Source organism: Sander vitreus, chromosome 2, assembly GCF_031162955.1.
Source record: "Sander vitreus isolate 19-12246 chromosome 2, sanVit1, whole genome shotgun sequence".
NCBI classification, from domain to species: domain Eukaryota; kingdom Metazoa; phylum Chordata; class Actinopteri; order Perciformes; family Percidae; genus Sander; species Sander vitreus.
This window is the reverse complement of record NC_135856.1, coordinates 27,330,372-27,343,275: the sequence shown is the minus strand read 5'-3', so window position 1 is coordinate 27,343,275 and position 12,904 is coordinate 27,330,372. Positions and strand designations below refer to the sequence as shown.

Genomic DNA, 12,904 nt, shown 5'->3' with positions numbered 1-12,904 from the left:
AGAAAAACAGCTGGTGAGAGAAGAAAACTGAACACAATGGATTATGAGGAAGTGAAATGAGAGTGTGTACAGAGGCAAAGAGTACATAGGGAACAATGAAAAGTGACATGACCAAGGATGTGATGCCAGTCAACTAGTGGATATGCCAGCTGTCTCAGACTGTGTCACATGAAGATGTCTTTGAACCTTTGAGGTTAACACTATCAGGTGTTCTGTGAGAAAATACACACGTGGAGTCTTGACGTTGTATTCAAGAATCAGGTTGTTATCATGTAGCAGTGTCTTCTTTTAATAATTGTTCTTTGTTTCTTTGTCAATTATTTATTTCGTTGTTGTCTTTTTGACTACACCTTGCAATTCATCTAACCTTTTCGAAGAAATTGTTCTTAGTTTGAACTAAATGTCCCAAGTCAACAAAAGTAGAGGAGGTGAATACACTACTAAGAGCAACACATTTACCATATACAGTCAGGTCCATAAATATTGGGACATCGACACAATTCTAATCTTTTTGGCTCTATACACCACCACAATGGAGTTGAAATGAAACGAACAAGATGTGCTTTAACTGCAGACTTTCAGCTTTAATTTGAGGGTATTTACATCCAAATCAGGTGAACGGTGTAGGAATTACAACAGTTTGTATATGTGCCTCCCACTTTCTAAGGGACCAAAAGTAATGGGACAGATTAACAATCATAAATCAAACTTTCACTTTTTAATACTTGGCTGCAAATCCTTTTGCATTCAATTACAGCCTGAAGTCTGGAACGCATAGACATCACCAGACGCTGGATTTCATCCCTGGTGATGCTCTGCCAGGCCTCTACTGCAACTGTCTTCAGTTCCTGCTTGTTCTTGGGGCATTTTCCCTTCAGTTTTGTCTTCAGCAAGTGAAATGCATGCTCAATCGGATTCAGGTCAGGTGATTGACTTGGCCATTGCATAACATTCCCACTTCTTTCCCTTATAAAAAACTCTTTGGTTGCTTTTCGCAGTATGCTTTCGGGTCATTGTCCATCTGCACTGTGAGCGCCGTCCAATGAGTTCTGAAGCATTTGGCTGAATATGAGCAGATAATATTGCCCGGAAACACTTCAGAATTCATCCTGCTGCTTTTGTCAGCAGTCACATCATCAATAAATACAAGAGAACCAGTTCCATTGGCAGCCATACATGCCCACGCCATGACACTACCACCACCATACTTCACTGATGAGGTGGTATGCTTTGGATCATGAGCAGTTCCTTTCCTTCTCCATACTCTTCTCTTCCCATCACTCTGGTACAAGTTGATCTTTGTCTCATCTGTCCATAGGATGTTGTTCCAGAAATGTGAAGGCTTTTTTAGATGTTGTGGCAAACTCTAATCTGGCCTTCCTGTTTTTGAGGCTCACCAATGGTTTACATCTTGTAGTGAACCCTCTGTATTCACTCTGGTGAAGTCTTCTCTTGATTGTTGACTTTGACACACATACACCTACCTCCTGGAGAGTGTTCTTGATCTGGCCAACTGTTGTGAAGGGTGTTTTTCTTCACCAGGAAAGTATTCTTCGGTCATCCACCACAGTTGTTTTCCGTGGTCTTCCGGGTCTTTTGGTGTTGCTGAGCTCACCGGTGCGTTCCTTCTTTTTTAAGAATGTTCCAAACAGTTGATTTGGCCACACCTAATGTTTTGCTATCTCTCTGATGGGTTTGTTTAGATTTTTCAGCCTAATGATGGCTTGCTTCACTGATAGTGACAGCTCTTTGGATCTCATATTGAGAGTTGACAGTAACAGATTCCAAATGCAAATAGCACACTTGAAATGAACTCTGGACCTTTTATCTGCTCCTTGTAAATGGGATAATGAGGGAATAACACACACCTGGCCATGGAACAGCTGAGCAGCCAATTGTCCCATTACTTTTGGTCCCTTAAAAAGTGGGAGGCACATATACAAACTGTTGTAATTCCTACACCGTTCACCTGATTTGGATGTAAATACCCTCAAATTAAAGCTGAAAGTCTGCAGTTAAAGCACATCTTGTTCGTTTCATTTCAACTCCATTGTGGTGGTGTATAGAGCCAAAAAGATTAGAATTGTGTCGATGTCCCAATATTTATGGACCTGACTGTAAATCAACGACAGTAAAACAATACCACAAACTATATCTTAAAAAATGACCATGAATTTGAATAAACATCTGTCTGACATAGTTTTGTGAAAAAAAATCAACGCTTAGTCCTTTATTGTATCCGTCTCAAACACAATATGTTTAGAAGTACCCTATAAGCATGATCCATGAATCCCAATGACAATTCAGTCCAGTATCAACTGTCCCACTAAATTCACCTGAAGTTATGGTCCATAGTCAACTATAATGTCTTCAGGCATCATTAGGCAGGAGCTGTGAATGAAACATACAGTAGTTCATTCTATAAAAGGTTATAATAGAACAATCTACAATACATAAATTCCACATGAACATTATGCGAACCTAGATACCCCAATAAAAATCTGAAATATTGCCAAATTCAGATTTTACCTAAAGGTGGAAATGCTCTTTCCCATAGCTTCCACACAACCAACTAGGGACACCTAAACAAACCAAAAAAACAAGCAAACATGGGAGCATAACATGGTGATCATTCTATTCTGGTGGATATCATGCTTGTTTATCTTGGCGAGAACACAGAGTACAGAGTACTGACAGTTTTGGACAAGCTGTGTGCTTAATGTGTCACTTGAGGTGTTCAGGTGTTAGTGCTCCCAGCTATTGCAGCTGCATTTGTACTGTTAGGTCAAATTCTGGGATATGTATCCATTCGCCATTGTTGTGTTTTGAAACACATTTCTATCCTTAAAGTAGATGGAGTTTAGAGTTGTTCTGAAGGCAGCCAGTAGAGGGCATCATCTCTATTGCTCTATCCATCCATTTGTTACACTTTTCATATTCTATTACTCCTACTGTAGGGCTGAGAGACACCCTGGACATTAAACAAATGTACAGAAGGACTTCCACACTTAAATACAGTTAAAGTAAAAGCCAAGACTATCTTTGGCCCAAGGTTTCTATCCTTTAAGAACCATCTGCACTTTCATTTGCATATGCCTATATGTGGGTGTGCTCATAGATATGAATATATATAAAATATTGTTTAATTTCTATGGGTGTGCTGCTAAATGGAAGTCAGCCATCACTAATCTTATTATTTACACTTGTGCTTTAAATGCCAAGATAATTTAAAATATATGCCATGAAAAAGGCCTATTCTAATGTTTGCGAAATTTCATACAGAAATGAAAATGTCAAAACCATGGTGGAACTAATAGCTTTGAAGCAGTATTTCTTGCAATGTACAAATATTGGAATTAAACACAGTTCTTAACACAAATCATTGGACATTTATTTCATCTAATTTTTGCAAAGGATTTGCAATTAACAACTGCACATATATTGATGTCCTTTTGCCCATCTCTGCACACACCATGTTCACATACTGAGTAATTATTGTGATGTTCCATATCAGCAGTAGAGAAAACAGCTGTGGTTGCTTATACAGAGTTGGCAGAATTAACCGCATTACCAGCTCTTTCCATCATTTACTTGCTAATGAGCCTGTTAGGGGAAAGTATTTATGCAAAAAAAGAAGAAAAAAATCACCTTCAGAATTCTGTCCTTGATTTATTTTTAAAGCTGTAAATCCTCTTCATAGATTTTCAGCTTTTTTTTCTGGCCTGTAATTAAGTAATGGCTCAATTAATCCTATCAGACCTGCACTGCGAGGGATAGCAGGGACATTCATTAGGAGGCAACAGGAGGAGATTAATCCAGACCAAACCTACAATAGAAGTGGTACACAATTGTGCACATGATGGTGCAAACAATAGCACCTATGGAAGCCTATGGGCAACTTAATTCAAATGATAATGTAATTGTGAAAATTAAAATTTAATTCCACAATAGTATTATCATTTTCCACAAATGTTTTTCGAGTCAAAATTTAAATGAAAATGCAATAATCCAGTTTTCATTTACATCCTTGTATGGGCATTGTATGGCTAAATTAAAATGATAATGCATTTTGATAACAATATGAGAATTTAAATTCAAATTCCATTTGACTTTTCATTTTCAAAGACTTAAAATGCTGTAGAGTGGACAATATTAAATGTAAATGCAATATAAACAATGCAGCCTAATCTTCCATTTAAACAAGCAATATGTAGGTCACAACTAAAATCATAATGCAATTTCTACTCATTTTAAAATGAAATAGCAAACTTCATTACAAAATTCATTTTCAAACACTTAAAATGCTCTATAGGCACTAGTTTAAAAATGTAAATACATGAAAAAAAATCCTGTCTGTGTAAGGGGATCCGAACAAGCAAAAAGTACAAGATATTTGTATTAAAAAAATAAATAATGTTGATACAGAATAATTGAAAAGTTGCGGGAAGAAATGGGATTGACTAAAAAAAATAATAAAATAAAATGTTTTCTTTTCACTTTACTCTATACAGGATAAGCGGCAGAGAAAATGACTGCTATCTCTGTCACAAAAGCTATCACAGCACATTAAGTTCCAGTATGTTGTGTCACAGCCAGTACATTTTTAGCACAGACATTTTAAAGGACATGGGAATAATGCTAATGGACAAGTAGCAAATTGTCCTGCTGTCTGTGGGGCAAAGCAATCTGTTCAGGCTGAGATTTTTTTTTAGGATGTGGAATGTGACCCATGAATCTCCTTCTTCCTTCTTTGGTAACAGCGCTGCTCCGCTACATCAAAAGAGACCTTAATCGCTAAATCACTTTTGACCACATGACCCAGAGAAATATTTGTGTTTTTAGCCAAAGAGGGATGAACTTATTAGTGAACGGAAGAAAAATGTCATGAATGTTTATATATTTATTTATTCATGAAATCTCCACAAAATCCTATCAGAATAGTACATCTTATTGCTTTTTTTTTGCTTTTGGTCACATCTACTTTTTCTGGTCTTTTTGGTTTGTTTCCTTCCTTGTTTGATTGAATATACTGTGCTCTGTTGGGAATTTTGATATTCAACCAGCACTTAAAAATCATGTGAGAAAATAGAGTAAAAGATCTGCAGCCACTTGTTAAAATAATATGTCTGAGCATCCTGCAACATAATGGCCCTCTGAAATGAGGGTAATGTATACTTGACTTTGAGAACTTCTGATGGTCTGCTAAAGTTCTCTATTATGATGTCCTATTTTATATACCCAAAGGAACCATTACACCTTAAACAATCCCTCACACAACATGGCTTCTTTAATCAAGAAGGCAATAAGTCCCATCTGCTAACTATCACTGACAGGCTGGGTTGTTGGTACTGCCAGACTGTTGTAGCCAAAGCTTAAGGTGCTGGCACAAAGCTCTGCCTGCCTTTCACACACTTAGTTTGGTGTTAGAAAAGTGTAATCTCCCTCTGAATAGGCCACTTGTCTCACAGCTTTTAGCACATGGTCAAAGCCTAGCAGTGTCAAGTCCTCACACAACTAAGATGTCCCTGCAAAACAGGTGGACAATGCTCAAGGCACTGTCAGGCACACATTTCTCATCACATAGCCCTTCAAAAAGGTCAATTTTGCAGCCTATTCTTGATTCAGATTGAAACTAGTCTCGCTTTGCCAGACCTTCCTCCATGGAGGAAGGACTAACCAGACCTTCCTCCATAGAGGAAGGTCTGGTTAGTCCACACAGCATTCCGGGATGGGAGAAAACGTGCTAAGGTTCATTGGCATTTCTTTAAACCAATCACAATCATCATGCCGCTGCAAAATAGCCTCGGGAAGGAACTTGTTTTGGTGGAACATATGTACGTTCAAAAGTTGTTTTAGTCGTGCAACAGAAAACTCAGATTGAACAGATAGTCTAGCTAGCTGTCTGGATTTACCCTGCAGAGATCTGAGGAGCAGTTAACCATAGTTAGTATAGAAAACAGTGAAATCCGGTGGAATTTCCATCGGCAACGGAGCAATCCCGGAAGTGGTATGTCGTGGTTATAGACTAGAATGAAACCAAAAACATGCACATGTAAGGACTAAAGCAACTTGTATATTGTTCCTTTAACATGTATTAGCATGATGTGAGCACAGCCATGCTTGAATAATCCCTTAAAGAAGCTCCCACAATATTTTTATATTAGCAATGAGCTAATGTGATATGTGTTAACTCGTAGTGATGAACCCACAGAGAGTTATCCCCCCAGCTCTACTGTGCGTTTTAGCCTGTTTCACTGCTTTACTGTTTTGGTTCATGGCCACTGCTGTTATCAGCTGTCAATGAAAAAGATCTGATAAACCAAAGACTGTATAGTCTGTTTGATAAACCCACAGCACACTACCTGCTCAGCACCAACAGCAGACAAACAAAATTAGTGACTAGCTGATGAACATAGTGGAGCATTTTGCAGCCAAAGAGTCAGATTTTCAGTTGGTGGAGACCAAAAACAGAGCTAAAAATAGAGAAAATATTGTGCATTTTCCCCAGAGATGTTACTCTGTATCTTCTGGATGTGTAAATAATTAACAGTTTGCTAACATATCAGCCATATCAACTTTATAAGATGAAACAATTTAAATTTAAATGTTGTGTTTACAGCGGGTTTCTGTTGACCCCAAATGGCCGAAAAATCTGTTAATGCAGGTTTAAATCTCTGGTTCCTGTACTGTATATGTTTATACTGTACACATCATACATATGCAGTAGCTATAATAACAAAAAGTTGTAGTGCTGAAACAGATGATATGCCTAATGTAGTGGTTATAGCTTCATGTGAAGATTTCCTTGCCTCTCTCTGTTGTAAATTGTCTCTTCTTGCATTTTACTTAGCTGCACTGCAGAGAGTTAACAGCACAGTAGTAGATCCACGCTGCTGATTCCAGTTCGCTATTGATGTCCTGTCACCCCTGGGGACCACTTATAGTGAGAAGAGACCCGAGTCAGCACTTAGTGAGCACTAACCAGTGATAAAAAGCACATACCATCAGCTAATGCACAAATAAAAAAAATAAAAAAGATTCAATGAATGTGTCGATAATTGCACAACAGTTGCAGCTGACCGTGTAGATTTTCGCTGAGGTGAAGAAATCCTATCATTTTCAGTAGCGTAGCAAGTCTGTTTGTTTTGCTGTCGTGTGGGTTTCATTGATCACAATCAGGGATAAAAGCTCCCATGATCCTTAAGATGCTACATCTGTTCACAACTGTCATCGTATGTGCAGTGTGACACGTTGTGGAGTCATCCATGTAATGTGTGTGTCCAAGCGCTTAATAAAGGGAGAAATCTGATGAGGAACACAAAGAGTAATCATCCATGTTCTGTATTCTTTCCGGCATGTGATTGAAATTAAAATGCACATACATTGCTTTTAACCATATGTCCCTTCCTTCCCCTGAGGTGGCTGACACCAGTCGCAGAGCTGGGAATCTAACCTCCATACATCATTGGTCAGCAAACTGGGGAGGGGGAGATATATGCTGCAGTGTCTTTTTTTCTGCAGAGGGCAGAGAGAACATGCTACAACATAGCTGCTGCTGCTGCATGCCTGCACCGCTCCTTGTATGACATTGCCCTTTCCCTCTTCCACATCTAAAATCTCTTCATCTCACTTAGCCTTTTTTTGCTGTTTCGTCTTCACCATGGCTCATGTGAAGATGAAGCAGCTTATTTATCCCTTTTTTTCTTAAAATATCAGTGCAAAGTCAAGCTAACAAAGACATTTGCTTTTTAGGAATCCTTACTCTTGTTTTTGTTTCACTCACTTGAGCTATACAGTAGATGCCCATTACGTCAGACAATTACAATGCACTGCTGTGAGACTGCAATTAACTCCATTAGCTACTTTATGAGGTTCGTGGAGTAAATACACAGGCACAGGCACACAATATGAGAGCGTACAGTGCACAATCTTTCTGGTGTATATCAGTGTGGAGTGAGGATTTGAACACGTTGATAATGACGTTACTGTGTAAGGTAATGTACAGGATTACATAACATAGGTTACCATCCCCCATGTATAATAGCAGTGAATAGCCGAGAGGGGAAACTCACCTTTGGTTTCGAGGCATTCCAACACTCCGGAGATTCAGTCTGCAAATGAGGGAGAGGAGATTTACCCGAGCCGGTAAGATGAAGAATGTGGCACACACACTCCCATTGATGGAGCAGTTATCCCTCTTGCATGAGTGGATTCAATCACACGTTCGCATGACACGCACTAGCCACACTCGGGCTAACTGAAACATGTACAGCAATGCCTGTCACTCAGTCCACAGTTCAGTAGGGGGTGTTTCTCCTTTCTTTAATCCCTCATTCCAGTGTCAAGTTGTTTCTCCTGAGAGAATCTGATGTGAATGTAATTCCTGTCAGCTTATTGTGCCTGTGTTTGCCTCCTTCCCCTCCTGAGCTGTTGTCAGTTCACTTCATGATTTAGCCCTTATTAAAACAGAACGGGGCTGTAACAATTCCCTGCTGCATCATTTGCTCTGTTTCTCATCACAGCCCTTCCTATCCCCATGTGCCTTTTGCTTCGGGTTTTTTTTAATAGCTATGTTTTCTGCAGAAAACCACTCAATGTCTCTCTTTTTTTTTTAAATCCAATTCCTAACTTGACCACCACCACCCTGACCATGCTAGCGCTCTCCACTTTTTACAGGTCTTCAGCAATCCAGCCATTGGCACAAAGCCCTGTAAGCTGCCTACAGTAGGGCTAAGCACTGGGCTAAACCAATCAGGTGGCCTGAGGCCTATCCCGAAAGGACCTGCTTTATTTATCTGAGGAAAGGCTGAAGAGGAAAAGAGAGGGGATAGAAAGGTGCATGTATGTATTTGTCTGTGTGACTATGGAGGATGAGGGGGGAGTTTATCGCAGTTTTGTTTTTCTTCGGGCAAGTTTTCCTGCTTTGCACATTGTGGAATTACAACAAATATATGCAACCCTATTGCTCTCATCCACAATCTGAGAGAGAGACAGACATGTGATGAAAAGGCCACAGGGTCAGTGTCCCCCCTTCATAAATCTCCACATAATCAATAATCTGGGACCAAGAATGCTTGTACCAAATTTCTCGGAAATCCAGAAGGATAATCAGGGGATCAACACTTCCTGGGGCCTTACATATCTGTAGCAAATGTCATACAAATAGATCCAATAGTTGTAAAGGTATTTCACCTTGAACCACAATGGCACACTCATGGTGATTCTGGAGGAAAATTTAGGGGATCTCCAAAGTCATGAAGAATTATCCTCTGGAGACCATGAATGTCTATACCAAATTTCATGGCAATCCATCCAATATTTGTTGAGATATATCAGTCTGGAACGAAGTGGTCGACCAACAAAGCAACATCGCCATCCCTAGAGCTGCTAGCTCGGGTAAAAAGAGGTTTTCACCATAGATATAAAACTGTTTTATCTATGGTTTTCACATTGTCCTGTGTAGAGTAGCTGAGTACACCTGAAGAAATTCTTCTTATCAAAGTTAATTATGTATGTCAGTGAAATAAGTGATTCATTTAAGCAGCCATTTGACACACAGTGTGGCTTTGAACCATGCCAGTGTTGGTTTGGATTAATGGCATACTTGGGAATGATGGGACATGTGCTCTGTTGCAAGACAGCTGATGTCAAGCTAATTAACACAGTGTGGTTCAAAGTGGCTGTTGGTATGATTAAAGATTTTAAATATCACAGAGGATATTCCAGTGAAAGATATGCGCAGTGTTGGAGTGTACTGTCAACAGGATATTAAAGCAATTATTAAAAAAATAACTATTTCAGTTTGAAGTGAAATTCACTTATAAATGAAAAGACTGACTTTGAAGGACGCAATGACACATCACTTACCCATCAATTACAAGATGCTAATAGATTTTTCTTTCAGTAGTGCAGAGTTTGTTGATCAACTGTGGTTCCATTTTGTGACTCATCTAGCACCAGCAGCAGGTCACATCTGCTTTTACATAACTGCTGACCTTTTAAAATGGGTTTGGCCATGTGGTTATCTCCAGAGTTATTGCTGCGTGGACTGTCTCAGTAATGCAATTACTTGCAGCCTAGAGCTGTTGTGATATAATATACTGTTCAATAAATTGGTTTCACTCCATTTACTGCAATGTATATCTTGGGGGGGAAATGCATTTAATTTAAGAGTCACACTTTTTAATAACTAACTCATCATTTTAACCCTCTGAGGACAAATCAGCGAGTCCAAGCAATGTTTAACAACACTCATATTCAATAAGCGATCATCTATCATTTTAGAAATGTATTTACTATTTTATTCATATATTACGCTACTTTTGCGAACCCAAGACTTTTCTTTATTCATTTCAAGCACCAAAATAATTGAGTGTAGGTTTGTTTTCACAAGAGATTTGAGAAAATTTAAAATGCGAACATCAACTTTTCAGCTTTAGGGCCAAATTATCTCTTTACACATTGCTCTGGAACACATTTGGGCCTCACTTTACAGAAAGCTGAGTATGTTCTGAACATATTGACATGAAACACATGGGGATCAGGTTATATACAAATACCCTTTAAATGTGAATAAAAAAAAATAAAAAAAATAATAAAAAAATAAATATATATATATATATATATATATATATATATATATATATATTTATATATATATATATATGCGTGTGTAAAAATGCCTTTAAACCTCAGAGGGTTAAACAAAAAAGAAATGAAAAAATAATGTGTTAGAAATAAATGATTAACAGTCCTAGATGACCCAGATCAATTTAGCAAAAAAAGCTCAAAATAAATGCAAACAAACTGATTAACAAGATTTGTTGACCCTGGGTGATGTTTTCATAGTTTTGCTAGTATAGCTATGTTGGAGCTACCTGGTTTGAGTCACCCAAGGAGGGGAGACATGTAAGAAAGGTCCTCGCTGGACCCAAACTGGGAACATTGTGATTACGCAGTCAGACCCCTGTAGGCCAGGACACCCAACATGAATTATTCATTTTACATGTATGCCCATATTGTACAGTTATGATAATAGAATGTATTATCATAAATGATCTGGCAGTGTGGGATTTTATACTAACAGGACTTTATGTCACCAGAGGAGGGTGACATGCAACAGAGAGGAGTCCCCTTGTTTCCTGTCACGTCTCTACCATCTGCCATCATATAATGGCCTATTTTTGTGTCTTATTAGACCCCAAAAAACATTGATAACTCATTTTGTCACTCACCGACTCAGGCCATAGTGTTCATTAGGGCTCAGGCTGTTGGGCAATTCCCAATAAAATAAGAATCCCAAAAAGTCACGTATAAATGCTAAATCCCACAATCTGCAAAAATAAAGAAATGATTAGCCAGCACTGCAACAAGAGAAACAAAGGCAGAGAAACTTGTTGCAGGTGAGCAACAACAGATCATATGCTACAGTTTGCATATACACTATCAGAGAAAGAGTATCTGTTGTATTATTTTGTAACAAAGTTTGAAACATGCTGCATACCTACAAGGAAGACAAGTAGAGCTGCTCAATAACAGTATTTTACTGCCCTCTAGTGGTTCTTTCAAACTAACCTTGTGTTTATTTGTCCAGTTTAAGTTTCACTTCTCTGGTGTTCTGAAGGAGAGCATTCAAAGTTATGTAGGCTAATGTAATAAAACTATGAAGAATAAAACATTATCATATGACTAGAAAGATTTCTGTTTTTCGACTCAGTGGTTGGCCTAAAGGAGTAGAACGGATAACACCCACCCCTGCATCAGCACTTTTAAAGTGCCCTTGAGAGTGTGTTGGCACTGACAGCTTCCAGTTTGTGTGTGTGACTGTGCTTATGATGAAAGAGAGTACTTTTGCTCAGCACACCTACCCTTGGTGTATAAAGGTTAAAAAATGCACCCTAGGTCTATTGATTCTATTTTTTACAATATGTTATAGATCTTAATGCAGTGTTTCTGCCCCAGGGCAAATGCGGAAATATAATCTGTGATTGTAAATGACAGGCACAACTGGGACAAAAATAACACTTTATTTTGTAGTCTTTCACGGTGTAGCCTACTAACCTAAAGTGGTATTCAATAAGTACTGCAGTGTTTACTGTGGTTTCTACGGGGTTGTCTTACTTCTGCATCTTGGCTGTTGCAGTCTATTTTAGGGAACTTCATGCTACAGGTGAGAGAATCACTCACTTTCATTTGCTAAGGAAAAAAATAATGAGCTATATTGTAATTTTTGGGCAGTAGCTGTTCTGAGAACAGAAGCATGCATTTATTTGGTCACACATTATTTGGATTGTTCAGCTGCTCATGCATGACTGCAAGGGTGTATATTCTTCCTGAATAAGGTAGCTGTTGAGCTGTTAATTCATTTCAGTTACAGAGCCAAATATCTTTTGTGCAATTTACACATGTATTTACTTATTTGAATTCAGTCTGGGAAATATCTGACCATATTTCAAATATAATGTTTGATAAGTGGATTGGAGTGAGTATCTGGGATTCCAGAGCAAGACTGGGCCTGTCTTCCAAAAAGGGTGACACATCATGGACTGTAGACAAGTTTAAGCATTGTCATCTACAGTGACAATGCAATACAGTGCTGTAGGTGTGGATCATGCTCTGTTTTCAAATGATTCATTGCCTGAAAAGTTTGAAATAATTTCATACAAATCTAAAAAATAGCCTACAATACATGTAGTCTATCAGACAGCACATACATATACACAGATATCTTAAACGTGTTCTTTCAAACTTATCAGAGGCTTTATAGCTAACACAATTTACAGCAAGCTTGCAGCCGGCTTCGCTCCTCCACAATAGTTGTCTTGCGCGTCTACTCATTTACTTACGGTATGTATCCCACACAGTGAGTGTTGCAACACGAAGAATTCTTTCTTCTCAAATCAAC

At 38.5% G+C, this 12,904-nt stretch overlaps 1 protein-coding gene across 7 annotated transcripts in view; it reads right to left on the bottom strand.

The window, feature by feature from the left end:
- sorbs2a (sorbin and SH3 domain containing 2a) overlaps positions 1-8,532 on the bottom strand; it is a 69,321-nt gene extending 60,789 nt beyond the window's left edge. For 3 of the 7 annotated variants that reach the window (XM_078263417.1, XM_078263435.1, XM_078263427.1), the window contains exon 1: positions 8,073-8,532. The gene's annotated coding sequence lies outside the window, so the exon portion shown is untranslated. The remainder of the gene's footprint in view (positions 1-8,072) is intronic. The other 4 variants (XM_078263453.1, XM_078263444.1, XM_078263461.1 and 1 more) reach the window with 4 other exon arrangements.
- Between the last annotated feature and the right edge of the window lie 4,372 nt (positions 8,533-12,904).